At 37.6% G+C, this 25,595-nt stretch overlaps 1 pseudogene; it reads left to right on the top strand.

Annotated features, from left to right (window-relative positions):
- Nucleotides 1-242: 242 nt before the first annotated feature.
- On the top strand, nt 243-23,458 carry LOC127519154 (NLR family CARD domain-containing protein 3-like; annotated as a pseudogene).
- Nucleotides 23,459-25,595: the final 2,137 nt, after the last annotated feature.

Below are 25,595 nucleotides of genomic sequence, written 5' to 3'. Positions count from 1 at the left end.
AAAACTATTTTAACTGCGTGCGCCATGCATAATTAATGCGTTATGATGATGTAGGCCTATTATAATTGCGTCATGATGCAGAAAGTGTTAAAATTAGTCCAACATGACATGTTGTCAAATGTTATGATTTTTTGTTGATGTCAATTTTATTTTATTCTAACATTATTTTAATCAGTTTGATGATCGATCAGTACTAAAATCCTTAATTGTCAGTATTTGCTTAATATATGGATGGAGGTGACCATCGTGTGCCCCCCCCAGTCATTTTGCACCCTAGGAAACTGCCTATGTTGCCTATGCCACGGGCCGGCCCTGCTTGTACCGCTCAGATTAAGAAAACTTTTAAAAAAACAAAATGATTTTGCCCAAATTTGTCCCGAAGGACCCTTTAGGATTAAGTATTTAATGTACATGTAAACTAGTAAAGATAAAATCATCCATCACTATTATTATATTGTCCAAATAAATTATAAACAGAATAAATCAAAATGTTTGCTTTAAGGCTGTTTGTAAATCCTGCGGCTATCAACTGTGATTGAAGATTTAGTAGGGTTTCCAGGTCTGTGCCACAAAACTAACCCAATGGCCAATCAAAAATAACTCAAAAATAGAGCGACCTTTAACCTTCAGGGGAAAATAAATCAAGACAGCAACAGTTTAACAGTATCCCCATTCCCCAGTAAAACGATAGACTTTCAACACTGAAATTGATCTAGTCTTCATTCCTTTTGGCAGGTTTTGAGTTGGTTTTGTGTTGGACATTTTTACAGGATCTGGCAACCCATGACACGCCCCTCATGTCATAAATGAAGGTGAAAGTAATCTTTAGAGCTGATGTTTCGCCATTTTAAACAGACAGAATTGATCATTTACCAGACAGAATATCTTTAAAACTGTAATGGAGTCGTTTATAAAAGTTTTGGCAGGAATTTATGTGTATCTACTCGATGGAAAAGCTGTAGGATTTCTGTGAATCGGTATGTATGATATTTTTCAACCTAAAGGAAATGAACAATGTTTCTTGTGTGTTTAATGCTGACTGTGATTGTGCAAAAGTCTAAAGAGCATTTGTGTTTACATGTGACTAACTTCATGTATTTGAGTGATCGTGATCTGTTTCTCCAGCTCAAGATCATTCAGCTGAGTTATAAAAGCTGTTTGATTACTTTAGTTTCTGTGATTGTTTGTTACTTCCATCTAGAGTCAGAGGTGGAGATCAAACTGTTCAGATCCATCATGGACGACACACAAACATCCAGAAATGAAGATTTTCCAGAACACAGGTACTTTGAGTAACTCATTAAATATCCTTTTATGTTATAGAGGAAATGACTGTCTACAGATTTTTATTTTTATTTTTCTGTTTTTTAAAAAGTTTAACATTTCTTGAAAAAAATAATCCTCCTTGAGTGATTTTCATTAAAAATAAAATGCTTTTTGAGATATTATCTTAAATATGTAAGATTTTTATATTAAATTATCCAAAAACCACTTGCACACAGTTATATATTTCGTTCAATTGTGTTCTTACATTATCCTAAATGTTTCCAATAACTTGTTAATTCTCAATTTTAAATAGTGCCCGTCCCTCCCTCGTCACTTGTCGTCTGTCAGTGACGTAATATCTGCGTTATCCCTGGTTTCCGCTTGTACTGCATACTATAGTAACCATGGCAACAGACGCGGACAGCTGCGTAATATCTAGCGGCACGCTGTTGTTGTTTTGTTCAAACATTGTGGACCATGGCAAGCAAACTGGGAAAAAAGGAGAAAAAAAACGAGGGTCAGTATCGGCATGGCGTTTCCGAGATGGTGAGAGCTTTGTGTCAAACTTTGACTTGACAGAGACGCCGCTCTTTCACGTTATTAGACAAAGTAAGCAAATGTAGCAGAGCTACACAAAACTAATCAATGTTATATAGCTCAACATGATGAAATGTTGAAATATCATCAGTATGATATTCTAATGTTGATCTAGCTTACTGTTAAAGGTGCACTATGTAGTTCTTCACCACTAGAGGTCGCCTATTCAAAACAAAGGCGTAGCTTGATGACACGAGTTTGAGCGAGGAATCTTGGGACATGTGGCCTTCACCTCACAGCCGGTGGAAAAGAATCGGGATAGGACTGAATCATGTTCATGGATGAGATTATTAACGTTACTGTAGTATGAAGCAGAGCAGGACTGAGTGATGTTGGAGCTGAACGAGGCCGCTGGAGCGATTGATAATGAGAGACAAACACAACACACGCCTTACGAGCAGCAGGACTTTTATTATGCCACAGTCGCCGCTTCCGCTTCTTCCTGTCACGAGTATGAGGTAACACAGCTCTGTTTATCACTGAATTGAATTAAATTTAAATTTATTTGACAAGTTTATAAAACTGTACAAAATAACAAGTATCCCATACACTTCAAAAAACTGTTGAGGATAAAAAACACAATAAAGCCATTGGCTTATTTCTATTGTGGCCCTCAACGTTAATATAAAGGGTAGAGGATATGTACAGAAGTGACAGAGAAAACTGTATCCTTAATCAAATACCAGTTTTAAACAACAGTTAAAGATAATTCACAATATAAATAAAATACAATCACTATTGACAATAAACACACCACAAAGCAAGCTAACTAACATCAGCACAACCATCTTTTTACCAATCTTTTAAAACTCCCAAAAACTTTAACCTCCTTTATTGACGCTGGTAATTTATTCCATTCAATAGCACTAGTGTATAAAAACATATTTTTCCCCACCAAACTTTTAAACTTACATGGACAAATATTAAATTTCTACTGCTAGTATCATAGGAATGGTGTTGTCTCACCATATAAAAGTAATTTTCTAAATCACTTGGAATTTTAGAAATGTGTTAACTGACTGCATTTTGTGTGAAAACGACATGAATTGTGTTAATGGTATGGCCACAACAGACGGATGTTCTGCTAAATGTGTTTAGAGTTTTGAAAATGTGACTACAGATTGGACAAAAGTATGTTAGCAATTGAAAAAAACTGTAATGTCTCTTTGCGAAATCAATCTCGAGTTTTCACAGTTCTTATCATCAATCCTTAAACTGAGTTGATAAAATTTAGATGATTTTTGAAGGGGTCTTGGTAATTCACAAAATTTTTCTAAAACATTCTTTTCCTGTCCCATAGAAACCTTTGCCACCAAACAGTTTCTAATCTGTAAATATTTCCAGAAGTGATCCCTGCCTCCTAAATGAATTTTTTCTTTTAAATTAGTATAAGATAAAAGCTTATCATCACTAAATAAATCCTTAAGAGTATGTATTCCATTTCTAAACCACTGTCTCCAAAACAGGGGCTGTTTCCCTGCTTTAACATAAGGATTATTCCATACTGATGAGCAATGCTGACACATGTGAGAAATCTTACATTTTCTGTGGACGATTGTCCTCTTTAGAATGAAGCAATATTGGATTGGTCATTTGATGCCGTAAGTTCCCCTCTGGGTCTTGTGAAAAAGCCTCTATTGGCCGAAAAGGTTAAGTAAGTTGTCGTTCTATTAATACCCAATCTAAATCTAAATTATCTTCCATCCAGTGTCTAGTGAGTTTAGACATTTCAAATGCTATTTTATAGAGCTCTACATTCGGTAATGATACTGGCATGGCCTCTGACTTATGCCAGTTGATTTTATATCCTGAAAATTTAGAATAAGATTCAATCATATTAAGGAGTACTGGTAAGGAACATGCAGGGTCTTTAACGATTAGCAATATGTCATCGGCATATAACAGTAATTTATGTTCTCTTTCCCCTGCAAATACACCTTTAATTCTTGGTTCCTCTCTAATCATTGAAGCAAGCGGTTCCAAAACTAATGTAAAAAGTAGTGGACTAAGAGGGCAGCCTTGGTGGGTAGACCTAGATAGATTAAAAAAGGATGACATTGTTCTATTAGTTATTACAGCTGCTTTAGGATTGGAGTAAAGAATTTTAACCCACTTCACAAAACCTGAACCAAAGCCATATTTTTCTAAAGCCGCAAAAAGAAACCCCCACTCCACCCTATCGAAAGCCTTTTCGGCATCAAGCAATATTGCAGCAATGGGATCTAGATTAGAATGATTCAGTTAACGGTAATTAACAGGATCCATCGTATATCCGGTTTTGGTATGAGTGATATTAAGACTTCATTAAAACTGTCAGGCAACATGTCATTCTCAAATACCTCTGCATATACCTCAGTTACAAGTTTTTCTCAATACTTAGGTCACTTTTTCAAAACTCTTCACACAGTTCTCCTAACCAACTTTCACCTTGGCACAGAGGTTAACTTCACATTCAAAATGCACCAAATCTACCAAAACACTTCATACATGTCTCAAATCAACTCATTCTTCCAGAACACTAGCAAAGGTTTTCACTGAGCAAACACACTTTGTCACTCATAAAACATCGACCTAAAAACACTAACATCAGTTAGCATTATACAATGTTTTCTTTTTTAAAATTTCTTTACAAAGCAAGAATGACACTCTCTACTGCTCATAATTCACTGCGGTTTATGTTACATGGTCCATGTTTACATTACAGAACAAAATTATTCCTAAGTTTCCCCTTTTGAATTGATGGTAATGAAACTGAAAGACTAATGCTTGTGTAGGTGTTCAGTTTCATCTAATTGTTTTGATAGTATTTGATTTTTTAGATTCAGAATATATTTCATAACTATATTACTGTAGAAATGTAGCAAATATCTGTCTTATTCAGTTTTGTATTATGTTATTGTTTTGAACATAAGTTTAACAGTTTTGAAAACAGTATGTAAGCATGTGCAAATTGGCCTGTACGTACAAAGAGTTTTGGCAGTTGTTGTGTCTGAGTGAGAAAAGAATTCATGAAATTTGAGAGATGTAGTCATTGAATGCATTTTGTGCGAAAGTAATGATAATTGATCCTCAGTTTAGCCCACATAGACTTCTGTTGTGCTCACTGTGTGAAGAGTTTTGCAAAAGTGACCTAAGTATTGAGAAATGTGTCCTAGCGTCTGTAAAAAACTGTAATATTGGGGTCAACTCATCGACAAACTTCTTATAATATTCTACTGGAAATCCGTCAGAGCCTGGTGATTTTCCAGGTTTCAAAGACATTATAATCGTTCTGACCTCCTTTTGTGTTATAGGTCCATCTATTGAGGCTCGTTCGTCAGGGTTTAAAGTGGGCAAAGTAACATTAGCTATAAAATGATGTTATAACGTTACTCTGTGCATTCGCTTGGCGGCTGCTGTTACACACTGCAGTAAGATAGATCGATTTCAGAATATCATATTAAATGCTGGATGGCTTGTGTTGATAAATGGCATGCAATTAATTAAAAAACGTATTGTATGATGGAGAAAATGCTGTATTACTGTTACTAAAAATAAAGCTGCATCTGATTATGCTATGTTATCTACTTGACAAAGTAGTGTTTTTCTCTGAGGCATGGTACAGCATGGTACTCGCAAAAAATCAAGAAAATTAGATTTAAACAATAAGACTAAACATGTAGCACTATATAACAACAATTAGTTTTCTTTCTATAAATGTATGAAAACAGTTGTTCCTTGTCTATTAAAACATGTAAATATTAAAGCGTCTTTGGTGTTTCTATGGTTTCTACAAAATAAACCGGAAACCGAGGGTAACGCAGGTATGACGCAATTGACAGGGGACTCCTCACACGTCCCGGAGCCTTGGTTAAAATTGCAATTTTCTCACGATTTACAAATAGATGCAAACATTTGGGATGTTGTAAGTACTCAAGTGAACAATATTGTTACGTATCCGGCGCCTGCTGGTTCCTGCTACTCCCCACCAGAGGTCGCCGGTTCACCATTTCATTGCACACACAGTCATACATCACTCTGGACTACATTTCCCATAATTCCCCATCTAGGAACCAATCACACACTCGCACCTGTTTCCCATCAGTGGACCCTTTATAAGCTGCACCCAGACACACACACAGGGCTGAGTATTGTTTAGTCGTATGTTTTCCGTGTTTATCCTAGTTCCTAGTTCCTAGCCTTGCCTTGCCTTGTTTTTGACCCTGGACTGTTTATTCCTTGTTTGATGATCGTTTGCTGCCTGCCTTGACCATTGCCTGTGACTTGGATTACTCTTCTGCCTTGCCCTTATGTTTCTGTTTGCTGGTGTTTGACCCTTGCCTGTACGACTACGCTCATTCTAATAAAGCCTGCACATGGATCTCCCACTCCTTTGTCTCACTCCATCCGTTACAAATATATATATAACACTAGTCTAGTGGTTTTTGGATATTTTACTGCAAAAATTGTACATATTGCAGCTTTAAGTCTCATACAGCCAACAAACTAATACACAGAACAACATTACAACTTCCAGTTTAGTATGATAGTGTAACGTTAGACCAAGTGAAACAGCGCTGTGTTACCTCACAATTTTAATTCATCAAATAAACTGACCTGTATTAGTAGTATTTCAACACTAGAGAGTAGTTCGGTATAATGAAATGTCCTCGTTCCTTTATATCCCCTGGGATTCACGTGTGGCACTGATATCTGTCTCTCATTCTCGGCCACGCCCTGCTTCATACCACAATCACATTAAAAAACATGCATTCACTCATCCATAAACATTATTTCCCCATAAACGTTATTAGATCCATCGGCATGACAATAAGATTCCACACTCATTCACTGCGTCATCAATCTATGCCTTTTTGTTGTTTTGAAGAGTTTAGCAACCCCTAGCGACCCCATATTGTGCCTTTAAGATGATTGTAATCATAAAGGATGTTCTGTTTTAGCTCAGTTCATCAGAAGAGATCAGAACCAGAGCCCAGCTGTGTGTCTATGAAGAGTGATGCATCTATGGGTCATCCAATAGAGTTTAAGAGTGGAGATACACGGACTGGCCTCAGGTATAACATTTCTATAAAAACATGATTATAGTATGGCATTCTATATTATCATGTATTTTCTACAAGAGATAAGACATTCTTCTTGTGCTTTCTTTGTGGGTATTTTTATCTTTACGTTATAATGTAAAACACACATTAGAGTTATTTCTTTAATGATAAATAAAGAATTGAGTTGTTGAATACAGTAATTTGAAGTATTCACATTAATCTCCCTCTGTTTTAGCTTAGTTCATCAGAAGAGATCAGAACCAAAGTCTATGAAGAGTGATGCGTCTATAGATCAGCCAATATATTTAAAGAGTGGCGATACACAGCCTGATCTCAGGTAAAACATTTCTATAACAGATATTTGAATTGGAATATATGACAAAGAACTAGGCATTGTGCTTATGAATCCATGTAATAATGTGGCATTTTTATTTTACATTTAGATCAAACCTGAGGAGGAAGTTTCAGTGTCTTTATGAAGGAACAGCAAAGCAGGGAAACCCAACACTCCTGAATGAGATCTACACAGAGCTCTACATCACAGAGAGTGAGAGTGGAGAGATCAATAATGAGCATGAGGTGAGACAGATTGAGACACAGTCCAGGAGAGCAGAAACAGAGGACACACCGATCAAATGCAATGACATCTTTAGACCTTTACCTGGACAAGACAAACCCATCAGAACTGTGCTGACAAAGGGAGTCGCTGGCATTGGAAAAACAGTCTCTGTGCAGAAGTTCATCCTGGACTGGGCTGAAGGGAAAGAGAATCAGGACGTCCAGCTCATATTTCCACTTCCTTTCAGAGAGCTCAACTTGATGAAGGACAAAACACTCAGTCTTTCAGGTCTTCTTCATATCTTTTTCCCTGAAACCAAAGAAATTGAAACATCCAGCGATGAATATAAAGTGTTGTTCATCTTTGATGGTCTGGATGAGTGTCGTCTGTCTCTGAACTTTAAGAGCAAAGTGAAACTGTGTAATATATCTAAATCAGCCTCAGTGGATGTGCTGCTGATGAACCTCATTGTGGGGAATCTGCTTCCCTCTGCTCTCATCTGGATCACCTCCAGACCAGCAGCAGCTGATCTCGTCCCCTCCGAGTGTGTCCATCGAGTGACAGAGGTACGAGGCTTCAATGAGCCACAGAAGGAGGAATACTTCAGGAAGAGAATCAGTGATCAGAGTCTGGCCAATACAATCATCACACATCTAAAGTCATCAAGGAGCCTCCACATCATGTGCCACATCCCAGTGTTCTGCTGGATCTCAGCCACTGTTCTAGAGAAGATGTTGAGTGAAGCAGAGAGTGGAGAGATTCCCAAGACGCTCACTCAAATGTACACACACTTCCTGATCATTCAGACCAACATCAAACATGAGAAGGACTATGAGAAGAAAGTGAAAGATGAAGACATGATCCTCAAACTAGGGGAAACTGGCTTTCCAGCAGCTTGTGAAAGGAAACCTGATCTTCTATGAGGAAGACCTGAGAGAGTGTGGCATTGATGTGACAGAAGCACCAGTGTACTCAGGATTGTGCACTCAGATCTTCAGAGAGGAGTTGGGCTTGTATCAGGGGAAAGTCTTCTGCTTTGTTCATCTGAGCCTCCAGGAACATCTAGCAGCTCTATATGCACACATTTACTCTACAAACGAAGAACAGAAATGTGTTTGAACAAAGCAAACAAAGTCTGTGGTCTATGATTTTGTACTTGTTCCAAAATAATTCATCAAAACATGTTTCATTATCTGAGCTGCATCAGAGAGCTGTGGATGAGGCTTTACAGAGTAAAAATGGACATCTGGACCTTTTCTTGCGTTTTCCTTCTGGGTCTCTCGTTGGAGTCCAATCAGACTCTCTTACGAGAACTACTGACACAGACAGGAAGCTGCTCCTACAACAAACAGGAAACAGTTCAGTACATCAAACAGAAGATCAGGGAGAATCGCTCTCCAGAGAGATCCATCAATCTGTTCCACTGTCTGAATGAACTGGGTGATGATTCACTGATGCAGGAGATCCAACGTTATCTGAAATCTGGAGAAATTGGAGAAACCAAACTCTCCTCTTCACAGTGGTCAGCTCTGGTTTATGTGTTGCTGACATTAGAACAGAAGATGGATTTTGATCTAAAACAGTTTATTGGAGCACGGAATACAGCAGATGAAGTTCTCCAGAAGCTGCTGCCTGTGGTTAAAGAATCCAGATCAGCTCAGTAAGAAACACTGACAACAATCACTCCACTTTCAAAACATGATCACATTCATGAATTTAGCATTTGTTTTGTAGTTTGATGATAAAGCAAACAGAAGAGTGGTAGTGGTATTAAATGTGAAAATCAGTTGTTGTGATAAAAAAAATGCATTAAAAATGAGACAAGGTGACTACAGCTTCTCTTTCAAAGATACATCATCGTTTGTACCTCAACAATGGTGACAATCAACAAAATATTTAAATAAACAGATCAGCTCATCACAAAACAAGCTGCTAAAAAGTTACAAGAAAAAGAACAAGAATAATAGTAAGACAATTCAAATTCATAATTTATTATTGATGCAGTGTATGCTGAGAGCCATGAATGAGTTTTGTACTGTGCTGTTACCCAGCATGCACTGCAGCATAAAGCTTTTAATTGATTGTTGAGTTTAATTAATTGATGAGTTTCATGTGCTGTTTGTTGATGTCTGTGCACCTAAATAATACAGTAGTTAATATCTTCGCATTGTTTTTAGCTTTGTTCGGTCTTCCTGATTATCACAATAATGCTGTAGTATCACAGGGTTGGTAGTGCACAACAGAATATCATTCATTAGACTTGAAAATATAACGGGATGTTAAAGTAACCTTCAAGTTACCCATGATGACTGTTTTTCCTGTTGTTCTTTATATAAATAATAGCTTACATTATGATATGTAGTTCCTTTCAGAGCACTGGTAATCCAGATTTTGTAATCTGGATCATTGACTAAATCATCTGATCTGTACATAAAATATTTGGTAAACTGCCCTGGTTTGATGCTTTATGAGAGTTATTCTATGAATTATTGAAACATTTTACATTTATATAATCTAAAGGAAGCCATTTAATTTTATTTTATAGTCTTAAATTCTTCTTAAATTCAATAAACACTGAATACATCTGGTGGTTTTAGCTTTGCCTCAACTAAATTACTACATTCAAGGACTTTGAAAGTCATCTGTGCTTTAGATTATAAACCCTACCTAATACGCATTCATATTGCTGTTTGTTTTGTTCTCTACACAGGCTACAGTTCTGTAATCTCACCGCTCATTCCTATGAGAGTTTGTCTTCAGCTCTACAATCCTCTAACTCTGTCCTGAGAGAGCTGGACCTGAGTAACAATGACCTGCAGGATTCTGGAGTGAAGCTTCTTTCTGATGGACTGAAGAGTCCAAACTGTCAACTGCAGATACTGAGGTAAATGGTTCCATAAAATTAACACAATGCTATCACAATAAATGACCATTAAATTTTGATGTGCTCTCAATGAAATGCCAGAACAAAAGACAAAACAACATTTGCAGTAAAGTACTTGTTGCTCACATATTATAGTAGCCTAGTTTGTGCTGAATACAGTGTAATTAGACTTTTTTCATTAATATGTTTATAAGCAACTGAAAAAAGCACAAATGTCAGGGCATGGCAAAACTACACCAGGACCCCAAATCAGCCTCAGACCCCAGAGTGTTAAAAACTGTTGCCAAGCCTCCACCACAGCCCACTAATCTGGGAGAAATTAAATAATTACAATCCACTAGAGATAAATCTGCTAATGAAGCCAATTCACCAGCATTGAGCCAGGTTTCCATCAAAACTAAGAAGTCCAAATCTTGAGATATAAAAAATCGTTTAAAATAAACTATTTGTTACAGATGGATCTCGTGATTACCAGCACCATTTTCACGTTGTGGGCCAGTATCCGTAACCATAGCAGGTGGTTTAACGTATTCCAAAGAGCGAAGATTCCAAAAGTAGACACCCCTCAACACACCGTTGTCTTGATGATTGACAAAACTGGAACAAGACAGATAGGCCGTAACTCTGATGCATGGTAGTGTTTAGGCGGCCAGTAGCTTCCAGGCTACAAGGAATCCAATGCATTTTCCTCATTTTCTAAGGCGCTTTTTTACAATGAAGAAGTTTTCAAGTTTCAAGTTTTAGTTTATTTATATAGCACCATTAAAACAGCAGCAGCTGACCAATGTGCTTTACAACATCAAATAAATAAATGCAAGCAAAAACAAATAATATCACAAATAAAATGTATAAAATAATAGACAATTAATATAAAATTGAAACAATTTGACCAACAGAAGTCAAAATACAAAAAAATTAACCATCAAGGGACATTTAAAGCAATGGAAAAATAATGAGTTTTAAGCAAAGATTTAAAAATTTGTAATGTCGGAGCAGATCTAATATTATCTGGTAGCCTGTTCCAGAGTTTAGGGCCTGCAACAGGAAAAGCACGTTCACCTCTTTGTTTTAGTCTAACTCTGGGAACAGCGAGCAATCTAAGACTACTAGATCGAAGAGCTCAGGAAGGATTATGAAAAGATAAAAGTTCAGATAAATATGAGGGGGCTGAGTTATTTAGGGACTTAAAAACAAAAACTAGCATTTTAAACTCCACTCTAAACCGCACAGGGAGCCAATGCAATGATGCTAACACAGGTGTAATGTGAGTGGATTTACGGATGCCCAATAAAAGTCTAGCCGACGCATTTTGGACTAACTGGAGAAGGGCCAAGGGAGTAGCATTCATTCCATAATACAGTGAGTTACAGTAATCTAAACGTGATTGTAACGTTGGGAGTCGTGACGACAAGGGGTAGATCCAAACGCAGGCTTTATTAGAATGAGCATAATCGTACAGGCAAGGGTCAAACACCAGCAAACAGAAACATAAGGGCAAGGCAGAAGAGTAATCCAAGTCACAGGCAATGGTCAAGGCAGGCAGCAAACGATCATCAAACAAGGAATAAACAGTCCAGGATCAAAAACAAGGCAAGGCTAGGAACTAGGAACAAGGAACATGGAACAAAGGCAAGGCTAGGAACTAGGAACAAGGATTAACACAGAAAACATACGACTAAACAATATTCCGCCCTGTGTGTGTCTGGGTGCAGCTTATAAAGGGTCCACTGATGGGAAACAGGTGCGAGTGTGTGATTGGTTCCTAGATGGGGACTTATGGGAAATGTAGTCCAGAGTGATGTATGACTGTGTGTGCAATGAAATGGTGAACCGGCGACCTCTGGTGGGGAGTAGCAGGAACCAGCAGGCGCCGGATACATAACAGTGATGATATGAAAACATGAATTACTCTTTCAAAATCATGAAAAGAAAGGAAGGGCTTCATTTTGGAAAGAATACGGAGATGAAAAAAACAGGATCTAACAACTGAATTCACTTGTTTGTCAAGTTTCAGCTCACTGTCAAGCAAGACACCTAAGTTTTTAACAAGAGTTTTGGCTTGAGATGAGACATAATGATCATTAACAAATTTTGTGGGAATGCCACTAGGTGGGCCAAAAAAAAAAAAAAAAAAAAAAAAAAAATTCAGTTTTCTTTTCATTTAGATTGAGAAAATTTGATGACATCCAGATTTTTACGTCCCTCAAACACTCCATCAGAGGGCCCAGGGAGATGTTACCTGAGCGTTTAAGGGGCAGATAAATCTGGGTGTCATCGGCGTAGCCATGAAAAGATACACCATGTTTACGGAAAATAGAGCCCAAAGGGAGCATATATAAAGAAAAAAGGGTAGGAGCAAGTATAGACCCCTGTGGGACCTCCCAACGGAGATTTGTAGCTGAAGACCTAAGGGTACTAAGACGAACAGAGAATCTCCTGTCCTTTAAATAGGAACAAAACCAGCGTAAAACTGTTCCCATCATGCCCTCATAGGTTTCAAAATGGGTAATGAGTATCTCTTGATCGATCATATGAAATGCAGCGGTAGGATCTAACATCACCAATATTACACTATCACCTTGGTCAGTTACCATATAAATATTGTTTAACACCTTTAATAAAGCCGACTCTGTGCTATGAAATGTCCTAAAGCCTGACTGAAATGTTTCATAGATAGAATTTTGAAGCAGGAAAGAGTGTAACTGAACTTGAACAACTTTTTCAAGAATTTTAGAAAGGAAAGGCAGATTGGAAATTGGTCTATAATTTGAAGGATCGGCAGGGTCAAGATTTGGTTTCTTAAGAGATGGAACCACCGAAGCATGTTTAAGATCTGCTGGTATTATACCCAAACTAACTGATTTGTTGACAATCGCCAGAAGACTAGGCCCCAGGGTATCAAACAGTTTTTTTTAAATACGAGAGGGGATGATATCAAATGAGCAAAAAGTAGGTTTTAGTTGAACAATGATTTCTTGTAGGGCAGGCAGTGAAATGGGTTCAAAAACTCTCCAAGTGAGAGTGCAGGGAGAAAAGTCAGGATTGTGAATATTTGTTTTAACAGACTGAGGTCTCTGATCAGCGATCTTATTTATAAAGAATCTGAGAAAGTATTCAGGTGTTAAAGATGATACTGTTTGAACTTTTGTATGTGGATTTAGAACAGAGTCAATAATAGAAAAAAGGGCCTTGGGCTTATGACAATTTTGATTAATAATATCTGAGTAATAATCTATTTTTGCGCTTTTTGCCGCTTTTTGAAAATTAGAAAATGCAACCTGCAGAGCTTCATAGTTAACTTGAAGTTTGGACTTTTTCCATTTTCGTTCTGCTTGTCGGCATAACCGCCGGTATTAACCAGGGCATTGTTTTAACTTTAGTTGATTTAAGTTTCAATGGGGCAGTAGATTCCAGGATGGTAAGACAGGTAGAGTTGAAAAGTACTAGATGATCATCCATGTCTAAATTATTCAAAGGGTTCTCTAACAGACCAAAAGAACAGTTTCTCTATATAACTGTGAGAAATTATTGATAGTATTACAATTAAACATGCGCAACCATCTAGCTGCGCATGTGATTTTATGTACTGAATGTGTAAGGGAACAGTAAAAAGAAGAGGTTTGTGATCAGAGAAATTAAGATCAGAGATAGTCATATCAGAGATAAACAGATTATGTGACAAAACCAGGTCTAACATATGACCCTGAATGTGAATAGGGCCTTTCACCCATTGCATGAGATCGAATGATTCGATCAAGTTTAAAAAGGCCTTAGACAGAGAGTCAGATCCACAGCAAATATGAATATTTAAGTCCCCAAGAATTATCAGACGATCATATTTAATAAAGAGTTCACTTAGAAGAACTGCAAATTCATCAATGAAGTCCTTTAGGAGGGCAGTAGATCAAAGTCACCACCAGCGGGTTAGAGGAATTAAACTGATATAACTGCAGTTCGAAGCTGTGGAAGGCATTCGCGGGTAGAGACCGGCATACAAGATTGTTTTTTAGAAATAAGAGTTAAGCCTCCGCCTCGTCTCGTTTCACTCGGTGTATTAATGAACGCATAATCGTGAGGCAGAAGTTCAGAGAAAGGTGTCAGATCACCTGGTTTCAGCCATGTTTCAGTCACAAATAAAACCTCTAAACCAGCTGACATGATAAAATCATTAAGTAGAAAAGTTTTATTCACCAGTGATCGAGCGTTGATCAGTGCCATCCTGGCCTGTACTGTGTCATAGGCCTGCTGGGAAACGCGGGAAAACTGGCAGAGATTTCCCGGATTTACACCTCCACAGCGAAATCTAGGTGAAATCCCAGCATCGATATAGTAGGTGTAGTCTGTAGTAACTGGTCGAATCCAGCGATGTGGCTCCTCCAGGAAGTGCTAATAGATGAAACGATCTCCGATCAGAGCCGTGCGGAGAGACGGCCGAAACGCACATGACTGCTGCAACACCAGATGGGACTTTAGTCTGAGGGCTATTCCTCCACGTTTTCCTCGTCTTTTACGATTTCTGCATTTCCTCCGGGGAATAGCACAGGTGGGGCAGCGGAGAAAGACAAACTGGTCCTCTCAGATCACCATGTACATGTTTGATAAAACCTTGAATAGCCAAAAGTTGTGCACGTTGATAGACTCGCTGGGTGGAGCAATGATAAATTAAAAGTAATGCAATAAAAACAAACAGAGCACCAGAGAGACGGCATGCCAGAAACAACGGCGCCATCATCACCGAAGTTTTATAAGAAAGCACAGCTAAAGTTACAACTAATCACAGGAAAGGTAGAAGATGCCCATGAGTTCAAAAAGCGACCCTCAATAGGGATGCGCCTGCAGCAGTCCGCAGAAGACATAAATCAAGAAGGGCTTGTCGATTGTAGGTAAGTACAGTGGTGGTAAGTAATATATATTGCTTTATATATAGCAATATATAAAACAATTGACATAGATGAGAACTGACGGCAAGCCAGCAAACAACCCAGCGCCATCTTAAGGACCAAATGCATTAAGGTGTGTCACTGGTGTTTTTTGTTTTTGATTTTTGTTATTAGCTCCCTGTGTTTTTTTTTTTTTTTTTGCTAAAATAAAAGTTTTAGTTTTTTTAAATTTAATGTTATTTAATAACGTTTTTAAAGGAATTCATGAGAAATTAAGAATTTATTAGTAACTAGAATTCAATGAATTTGTACGGAGCCCCGCATATGACATCCAGGGAAAAAATAGTATGCTAAATTGTGCGCACGATTTACTTATTCGTTCCCTTGATTTACTAAATCCTGCGCACGACTTACTAATTCATGCGCACGATTTAGTAAATTGAGGGAACGACTTCGTAAAGCGTGAGCACAATATACTTTTTTTCCTGCATGTTATGTGTGGGGCTCCATAAATTTGAACTATTTGTAAAAAATATTTTATTTATAATATGCACACATTCCCTCTTGAAAGGACTTTAATGTTTTTTTTTCATCTCATCATATTCGAATAAAAATTTAATGCATCATGTAAACTATATTTTCAATTCAAAACAATGAAATTTGAAAAAAGTAGTCAATGGAAATTACTGGAATTTATTAAATGTTAAAAATAAATAATATCCACTGAATGGCAGAAATAGATGTAAATGTTTGAAAATAAATTCTATGATGCAAATAATTATAAAAGTGTCTGTTGACTTCACTACATTAATAAAAGTAAATAAATACTTTTACTCTAGTAAATTTCCACAGACACTTTTGTTAATTTTGTACAGAAAATACCTGCAAATGCAAACTGCACAGGTCAGTGTGTGTTAGTGACTGATCTGATTGTCAAACCAATGTCATGTTTGCTGTTGCTTTGTGTGTTTGTAGGTTGTCTGGCTGTATGGTGACAGAAGAAGGCTGTCGTTATGTGTCTTCAGCACTGAGTTCAAACCCCTCACACCTGAGAGAGCTGGATCTGAGCTACAATCACCCAGGAGATTCAGGAATCAAGCAGCTCTCCGATAAACTCAACCATCCAAACTACAGACTGGACAAACTCAAGTATGTCAAGCTAGGGGAGTTTTGTAACAAGCTTAGCTTTAGTTATACTACAGAGACATTCAATGCTTGAATCTGATTGGATGACTAACGTTCTAAGGTGTGCAATTTCTTTTCATAGATCTTAGGGTCTCTTTCACTAAGCATGCATACCTACAAATGTGTGCATGAATAAGCGTACGAACATTTTCACAAACAAATCATGATTCATCAATAACTTTCACTCTAAAATTTATTTTAAATTTATGAAAAAATGTGAAATGCAAAAATCACATATTCTTGGTGGCCTTACAAACATAAGATGAAATTTTAAACAGAGATATAGATTTTAAATATATGAAGACTTCAGATGCAAAAGCCTCTAAGTGCCATCAAAACATTTCTTCTAAAAAGAGCATTTTTATCAAGCTTGTATGTTTAGGTTCAGTAATTTCACTTTTATAGGTCCTTTTAATTGCCATTAAAGTGAAATAACTGAACATAAACATACGAGCTTGATAAAAATGATCATTTTAGAAGAAAATTTCAGATGGCACTTAGAGGCTTTTGCATCTGAAGTCTTCATATATATATATATATATATATATATATCAGAAAAGGGAAAGAAAAGGTGCATTATAGCTGAAGCTGTGAGGTGGCTCTGAATAAAGACGCAGATACACGTATGTACATCTGGTTAATCAGAGTCTGTAATGTCTGTGTAAAGGGTGTCTATTGCATTTGAACTTGTTTTGCGGATGGCACTCTTGGCTCGAGGATCTTGCTGCGTGAATGCATCTTTAGAGAGCGTCATATTTGCTGAGAGTGACGACATGGTTTGTGTGTGTTTTATGTAAATTACTTACCTCGGGCACACAGTCGCTCATTTAGAATACTCTGAATTCATCAGCATTAGAATGAGGTAAAGAACAAATACCTGTGCGTACACACATGTTGTAAATTAGGAGGAAAGTTTTCATGAGAAGTTCAAATGTAAACAAGGCTGTACACAACACATTGTGCATATATAGATAAGCAGGAATATATAGGTTTGTGTATGTCAGTGTTTGGTCTATTTTAATAAAGATAATAAAGAATAAAGATTACACATTATTTACTTGAACATAATCTTTGATCAATTTAATGCATCCTTGCTGAATAATTTTTTTTTTTTTCAGTACAAAAATCTTACTGACTATTGAACGGTACAATATAATGAAATATTTTATAGAACAATGACCAATTCTAACCGCATCAGAACACATTAAATAGACCATAAATCAATCCTCTCGGACACATCAGTAGATCTCCTCATGATCTCTGATCTTCTGGATCTTCCCCTCTTTCATCAGCACAGTCTCCAACATTACAGTTCCACGACTTGATAAAAGTTTCCACTTCCGATGCCGTGACCTTCATGTTTTTTGTTCCACAATCTAAAGTGAGAAGAATACAACACTTGTAAATGTAAAAAACAAAACAAGGCTTGTCCCAAGTGCAAAGTATACGCTTGTGTTTTCCTACAGTTAGGGCATTTCCAACTAATTCCACATAATTTATTTACTACCATTTTGATGAATTTTAATAGAAAATTCAGAAATTACCTCAGAAATCTACAAACCCAATTACAAAAAAGTTGGGACACTGTACAAATTGTGAATAAAAAAGGAATGCAATAATTTACAAATCTCATAAACTTATATTTTATTCACAATAGAATATAGATAACATATCAAATGTTGAAAGTGAGACATTTTGAAATGTCATGCCAAATATTGGCTCATTTTGGATTTCATGAGAGCTACACATTCCAAAAAAGTTGACTTATTAGGTCAATTGGCAACATGATTGGGTATAAAAAGAGCCTTTCAGAGTGGCAGTGTCTCTCAGAAGTCAAGATGGGCAGAGGATCACCAATTCCCCCAATGCTGCGGCGAAAAATAGTGGAGCAATATCAGAAAGGAGTTTCTCAGAGAAAAATTGCAAAGAGTTTGAAGTTATCATCATCTACAGTGCGTAATATCATCCAAAGATTCAGAGAATCTGGAACAATCTCTGTGCGTAAAGGTCAAGGCCGGAAAACCATGCTGGATGCCCGTGATCTTCGGGCCCTTAGACGGCACTGCATCACATACAGGAATGCTACTGTAATGGAAATCACAACATGGGCTCAGGAATACTTCTAGAAAACATTGTCGGTGAACACAATCCACCGTGCCATTCGCTGTTGCCGGCTAAAACTCTATAGGTCAAAAAAGAAGCCATATCTAAACGTGATCTAGAAGCGCAGGTGTTTTCTCTGGGCCAAGGCTCATTTAAAATGGACTGTGGCAAAGTGGAAAACTGTTCTGTGGTCAGACGAATCAAAATTTGAAGTTCTTTTTGGAAAACTGGGACGCCATGTCATCCGGACTAAAGAGGACAAGGACAACCCAAGTTGTTATCAGCGCTCAGTTCAGAAGCCTGCATCTCTGATGGTATGGGGTTGCATGAGTGCGTGTGGCATGGGCAGCTTACACATCTGGAAAGGCACCATCAATGCTGAAAGGTATATCCAAGTTCTAGAACAACATATGCTCCCATCCAGACGTCGTCTCTTTCAGGGAAGACCTTGCATTTTCCAACATGACAATGCCAGACCACATACTGCATCAATTACAACATCATGGCTGCGTAGAAGAAGGATCCGGGTACTGAAATGGCCAGCCTGCAGTCCAGATCTTTCACCCATAGAAAACATTTGGCGCATCATAAAGAGGAAGATGCGACAAAGAAGACCTAAGACATTTGAGCAACTAGAAGCCTGTATTAGGCAAGAATGGGACAACATTCCTATTCCTAAACTTGAGCAACTTGTCTCCTCAGTCCCCAGACGTTTGCAGACTGTTATAAAAAGAAGAGGGGATGCCACACAGTGGTAAACATGGCCTTGTCCCAACTTTTTTGAGATGTGTTGATGCCATGAAATTTAAAATCAACTTATTTTTCCTTTAAAATGATACATTTTCTCAGTTTAAACATTTGATATGTCATCTATGTTGTATTCTGAATAAAATATTGAAATTTGAAACTTTCACATCTTTGCATTCCTTTTTTATTCACAATTTGCACAGTGTCCCAACTTTTTTGGAATCGGGTTTGTAGAAAGTTTACTTGTGTCTGTGTGTGAATGTGACACTGTGTGTGTTTTCTAGTGTGGATCATGGAGGAGAGATCAGGATTACAGCAGGACTACACAAATGTAAGTACACACAGATGCTAATTAATAAAATTTAATAAAATATTGTTTAGTATGTTTTTAAAGCTATTTTAAATATCAGGACTCATGAAATGTCCTACAGTATTACAGAATGACGTTTCTTAAAGGAACACTCCACTTTTTTTGAAAATAGGCTCATTTTCCAACTCCCCTAGAGTTAAACAGTTGAGTTTTACCGTTTTCGAATCCATTCTAGGCTGATATGGCTAGGAACTATACTCTCACTACAAAATCAACTGCAGGTGGTGGAACCCAAACCTGATGGAGTTTGGGTTCCTTGCCGCTGTCGCCTCTGGCTTGCTTAGTTGGGGACACTTGACTTGACATTTGATATTCAACAGTGCTTTGATCTGCCTGCATTGACACTATTCTTTAAGAGCTGCTGTGCAGCCAAACAATGTACCAATTATCAATGTAAAGCTGCTTTGACACAATCTACATTGTAAAAAGCGCTATATAAATAAAGGTGACTTGACTTGACTTGACTCTCATTCCGGCGTAATAATCAAAGAACTTTGCTGTCGTACCATGGCTGCAGCAGGCATAATGATATTACGCAGCGCCTCTCACAAATGTCTCCATGGTTGCAAGGCACGCTCCCTGTGCAAGCAGAGGGTCACAGGCGCTGCGTAATATCTGCTTGTCAGTGTAAATGATATAAACCAACCCTATGATGTTCAGATTTGAAGATATCCTTCTTTGGGTTTGGGTTGCTAGGGTGCTCTAAATGGTTGCTAGGGCATGGCTAGATGGTTAGCAGGCTTAAACTGATAGACTGCATGTGTGCCCAAATCAAAAAAGCCAAACCCACATGTCTCTGTGATGCTCTGATTCTTTTTATCCCTCTCATCTCTTTTCAATGTTCAGTCTATGGGGTGGTTGCTAGGGTGCTGTAAGTGGTTGCTAGGGTGTGGTTATGATGAAGATTTTAGGTCATTACTTATTGGCTGCTTGATAAGATGTGTCAAATGAGTGTGAGAGAGAGAGAGGGTTCCTCAGGCCCTGCGTGTGTGTGTGTGTGTGTGTGTGTGTGTGTGTGAGAGAGAGAGAGAAAGTGACAGACTGACGGAATGTTCGTGAATTTGAATTTTTCAGTGTAAGTCTATGAGACTTTTTTGGCTGCTTTTTCGTCCGCTGTGTGAACATCATAGGTCTGATCTCTTAGAAAAGTCATAGCACACCTCTCCTCAGTGACACCTTAAATTGTTCTTCTAGGAACCAGTAATGACACACACCATCTAGATTCAAAAATTAGTGTATATGTATTTTAAACAAATTTATTATCACATTTAATTCTCAATATCATTGTTTCTGCATCACTTATGATAGTAAAACCAACTGAAAGCAGTTCTTTTAGGATCTAGTAATAGGACACACTTGGATTTGGGATTGAATGTTATTATGGTTTTTCTCAAAATGTAAATGTTATTTTTATTAATAACATTATTATTACCATTAGTTTTATTCTTTCCAATATGTAAAATTTATGGTGTATTTACCAGGTGCGTGTTTGCGTGAGTGCGTGTGCGTGAGTGCGCGTTTGCGTGAGCGTGCGTGTGTGCGTGAATGTGCGCATTTGCGTGTGTGTGCGTGCGTGCGTGTGTGCGTGCGTGTGTGCGTGAATGTGCGCATTTGCGTGTGTGTGTGCGTGCGTGTGTTTGTGTGAGTGTGTGCATGCGTACGTGCGTGTGTGTTCAGTTTGATCACTTTTTTCAAGAGTAAATCATATGGATCAAACAATTGAGAGTTTTTCCTTTTGTGAGTTTGTTCTTTGTAGACAGTCCCTATCTGCTATTTTACATTACTAAATGTATATGTTTCTATACAGCAGATTAAACACATAAACTACATTGTGTTCTCTGATACATTTAAAACAATCCGAACATTCAAACACAAACTGTTTTTTGATAATATGTTTAATCATTATTGATCTATTGAAGTGTGTTGAAGCTGAAGAATGTCAAACGTCAAACCAACTTGTGAGTCAATGAACGGAAAAGAATTAAAAAGGAAGACATTCACAGACAAATGTCTTTTATTTAAGCGGCTGCTATAAATAGCCGCTTAAATAAAATAGCTGAGAATGACATCACATTTATTAATGATAAACACATTTATGATAAACACATTTATTAATGATAAACAATGAAGATCAGCGATGAGAGTCGATCACCGAACTGATGGAGGCTTTAAGATTCACAACTACAGATGAGATTCTGTGAGAGAGGAGAAGATCCTAAATCAAGTTCAGATCTGAGACAAATCCTACATGAACTCGTCAGATCTGAACTCGAGATTCTGTAATAGATCCAGACCAGAGCAAAGCATGCTGGGAACTGCCCAGTTTCAGTTCATTCAACACAAATGATGTAAACTTCAGTTTGACATGTTTAAGTGGATTTTACTTAATTAAATCAGGACAGAATGTCAGTAATTGTGTGGTTTTAACACATTTTAATTATGTTAATTTAACAAGCAGCAGAAATCATGTTTACAGTGTAGATTAAAAGATGGACAGATTGATAATTCCTGATTGTGATGTGTTTTATCTCCATCAGATTCCCATCGGCTCACTCTGGATCTGAACACAGTGAATAAACGCCTCCATCTGTCTGAGAGGAACACAGTGATTACTGACACTGTCCGAGAGCTTCAGCCGTATCCTGATCATCCAGACAGATTTGATCATCCTCAGGTGTTGTGTAGTGAGAGTGTGTGTGATCGACGCTGTTTCTGGGAGATTGAGTGGAGTGGGAGTGTGTATATATCAGTGTCATATAAGAGCATCAGCAGGAAGGGAGCAGGTAGAGAGTGTGTGTTTGGATATAATGATCAGTCCTGGAGTTTGATCTGCTCTCCCTATAGTTACTCATTCAGACACAATAACATAGACACTGTTCTCCCTGTAAAGCCCATCATCAGTAGAACAGGAGTGAATGATGATGATGATTTAGAGTCCACCAGCAGGAGAACAGGAGTGAATAATGTGGATCACTATAGAGCAGGAGTGTATGTGGATCACAGTGCAGGAACTCTGTCCTTCTACAGCGTCTCTGGAGACACAATGATCCTCATCCACACAGTCCAGACCACATTCACTCAACCGCTCTATCCTGGATTTAATGTTTATCTTACTGGATCATCAGTGAAACTGTGTTGATGAATCAGAACAGATTCTACCCATAATGCTTTGAGCTCATGATGAATCAGTGACTGTGAGATGATATAGAGTCTCTTCATTACATTAATACTGTTGTGACACTGTCACATAAAAGAAGTGTTTTATAGCTCTATTTATTACAATGATTTTATATATAATAGAGTTTTAATTGGTTTACATGTTTTTTTTGTCCATTTCATTCCTCTTATCTATTTAATGTGTGTATGTCTTTAAATGTGAATGGGTCTGTCTGTCATGTGACTGATCACATGACAGGAATCAGGAAGTCACTACAAATTGAAGGAATCAATCTTTCACTACAAATGCATCGATGATCACCAACCTTGGATTGTGGAGTTTTATTCTAAATGTCCTTTCCAGCACAATTTAGACTGACACTTCTGTGAACTTTGTATATACACCGGTGAACACTTCTCACTTTCACACTGGGACTGGAAACACACTAGGATTCTTATGGACTGTTTTATGGTATGGTGAAAACAGACTCTGTACTTTTAACAGCATAAGTTATTCTAGTTTGTGTTGTTTTAAGTCCCTTATGCTTATTGTAAATACATTCCATTTATTCACTACATTACTGTCGTCTGTCTCATCTTTTTAAACACTCCAAACTCTCACACAGTTTCATCTGACCCCATTTTAATTCATGTAAACTCGACCAATAGGGCCAATCGCTACACTGAAATATCATGTCAGAATTTTGAGAAAATAGAAGTGTGTGTGTGTGTGTGTGTGTCTCTTTCTCTCTCATGATCTTAATTACTTAATTAAACTCCATTTATTTGTAGATTCATTTGGAGAAAGAAAAGAAGAGTTCATTCATTCATGACAAGCTAAATACAACCAGTGGTGTAAAAAGTATTAAAAAAAAAAATATCTTCTTTCAGAAGAACACAATCAGAGCTGTATTGAAAAATATCCTGGCTCTTCCAAGCTTTATAACGGTAGTGAATGGGGCACTGTATTCTGAAGCCCAAAAAAGTGCATCCATCCATCATAAATCCAAAATAAACCGCTGGACCATGAGAGGGAGACGTGAAAGACAGTCTGCTGTATGGTTTTGTGAACATGGCTTGTAAACAACATCATAGTCCAAACAAAGCAGACGTGTCGACCAGCGATCAATGTGTAATCCGGCCCTGTTCATTCCTCTGATAGTGAGTGACGTTGTGAGTGTCTGGTGATCTGTGCGCAGAGTAAAGCTTCAAACTCTGCAAATACGGTCGACACTTTTCACGCATGCAAGAGCCTCTTTTTCCAGTAATGAGTATTTACGCTCTGCCATTGTAAGTGTTTGTGAAACAAAATCTACCCATTTCTCTGTATCATGCGGCTGAATCTGAGCAAACACAGCACCAGCCCAGAATCACAGGCATTGGTCGAGATCACTGAGAGAAAGGAGCGGTCATACAGAGCTGGACACTAAGAGCTGCTTGACCTCATCAGAACTGGTGTGGGCAGCTTCAGATCATGTGAAAATCTCTTTATCATCGACACATTCACACATGGGAACCTCCAACACTGCAACATTCAGAGGACCACAACAGAGACACAACAGTTTGGTGTTGAGTTGGTAAGCATACGCCAAAAACAACAACAACAACCGCATCTTGGAGGGGTTTGCAGTACAGATGTTGTCTTATTTACAACATAACAATGTGTATCCGCTGCGCTGAACTACTGCATCTTCAGTGTCAGAAGCATATGAGGCTGATATGAGCGTCTTTATTCTGTCATGTCGTCTCCACCGGTCTTATGTGTCTGTTATACTGTCATTTTCTGCTCGTCCGGCACTCTGAAACAACACAAATATACATTATATACACTACCATTCAAAACTATGGGGTCTGCAAGCTTTTGATAGAAGATTCTTCTGCTCACCAAACTGCATTTATTTGATCACAGTACAGTAAAAGAGTAATATTGTGAAATATTATTACAATTATAATAACAGTTCTCTGTTTGAATATATATTCAATTAGTGTCTCTACCTCAGAGCTGCAGCTCAATTTCTTCTTCTCTCACACAAAACATTTTATCTTAAGTGTAAATTTGTAAAACAAGATTGTGTCTAATATTTGGTATATTTTAACCCTAAAAGGTTTTTGTATTCTTTGAGAGGCAGTGAAAGTGTAGGTCTCATTTCTTGGTTTCATGTTGAAAGGGTGTTTGTTGTTAATATTTAGATCTGGTGTTTTTGTTCACACATTATTTGTTCAGCATTTAAAACAACATTTGTTCCTGTGTAGTTATTCATTAATGAAGGATCAGTTTCTAAAGTGTCACCAAAACAACATGAGCACCTGCAGAGGGAAATCTATTCGCTTTCAGATAAAAGTTGATATTTCACATATTTACAATATTTGTAGGGGACTGACATGTTTAAAAAGTTATTGTTGTTAAGTGTTAGCTTATTATATTTATGTTAAAATTTAAATTGTGTGATTTGAAGAAAAACAGCGTCTGCTGAATGAATAAATGTAGATCATGAGAAGAACATCTGAAGTTCAGTTAGTACAGGTGAAATTTATCTGTGTGCTTTTGTGATGTGATTGATGAACATGATATGTCTACTCTTTAATTGAGAAGTTTTATTCAATTAAAAATATCTAACTAAAATTGACTTGAAGCTGAAAGTTTCCACAGTTATTGTTAAACGAGAGTCAAGCTTTTTGGTTGAACTTCTCTTTTTTTTGGAGTGCGGGTGTACAGCTCAGCAGAGGGGTCGAAGTGCTCTCTTTATTTTCTGTTTATTGTTTAATTTGCCATTATTGAGCAAATAGCTGTTTTGACAGCGTCAGA

This window comes from Ctenopharyngodon idella, chromosome 9 (genome assembly GCF_019924925.1).
Source record: "Ctenopharyngodon idella isolate HZGC_01 chromosome 9, HZGC01, whole genome shotgun sequence".
In the NCBI taxonomy this organism is placed as follows: domain Eukaryota; kingdom Metazoa; phylum Chordata; class Actinopteri; order Cypriniformes; family Xenocyprididae; genus Ctenopharyngodon; species Ctenopharyngodon idella.
Note: the sequence above shows the minus strand (reverse complement) of the source record. Positions and strands in the feature narration are given on the sequence as shown.